This window comes from Penaeus monodon, chromosome 32 (assembly GCF_015228065.2).
Source record: "Penaeus monodon isolate SGIC_2016 chromosome 32, NSTDA_Pmon_1, whole genome shotgun sequence".
Lineage (NCBI taxonomy): Eukaryota > Metazoa > Arthropoda > Malacostraca > Decapoda > Penaeidae > Penaeus > Penaeus monodon.
In genome coordinates, this window is record NC_051417.1 from 28,142,477 (window position 1) to 28,143,152 (window position 676).

General features: G+C 31.2%; 1 protein-coding gene across 1 annotated transcript in view; it reads left to right on the plus strand.

Moving 5' to 3' along the window:
- LOC119593783 overlaps positions 1-676 on the plus strand; it is a gene marked incomplete in the record, with an annotated part of 165,707 nt that overhangs the window by 36,555 nt on the left and 128,476 nt on the right. Inside the window, 1 exon segment of the mRNA XM_037942807.1 lies at positions 119-187.

Sequence of the window (676 nt, forward strand, 5' to 3'; positions counted from 1 at the left end):
CTGCCCTGAGAGTACATTCCCTATTGCACGAGTTGCAGACTCCCCACTGCAACGAATGCCCTAACTCCTGTCCCGGTGTCCCTCTTCCACTGACGTTCCACATGTTTTCCTTCGGCAGGTGAGTGTCCTTCGGTGTCCTCGGCGGCGCTTCGAGGCAGGAAGTGGACTTACACCTTTTAGCCGGCAGGTGTGTTTGAGCTTCGCCATTTGTTCGACACTTCTAGCTTGATTTCGTAGCCCGTTTTTTTTTTTTTTAATATTTTCTTTTGTTTTTCTTTGTATTTTGGTGTGTGTTTTTTTTTCGTTTTTTTATATTTTCTTTTTTGTTTGTTTGTTTCTTTTTTCTTTTTCTTTGTTTTTCTCTGTATTTTCCGTTTTTTTTCTTTGTATTTTCTATTTTTCTGTTTTTTCTTTGTTTTATTCTTTGTTTTTCTTTTTATTTTCTGATTTTCTTTGTTTTTTTTCCTTTTCTAAGTTTTTTTTTTGCATTTTTTTTTTTATTTATTTCTCTTTTTTGGGGAGTTTTTTAAATATTTTTTTTCAATGTTGGCATGGTTTATTAATTTGTTTTTATGTTAATTTCATATTATGTTTTTTGGTTTTATGATTATCTATTTACTTTATCTATTTACCTATTCATTTTATTCTTTTATCATTTAGTTTATTTTTCTAAAGG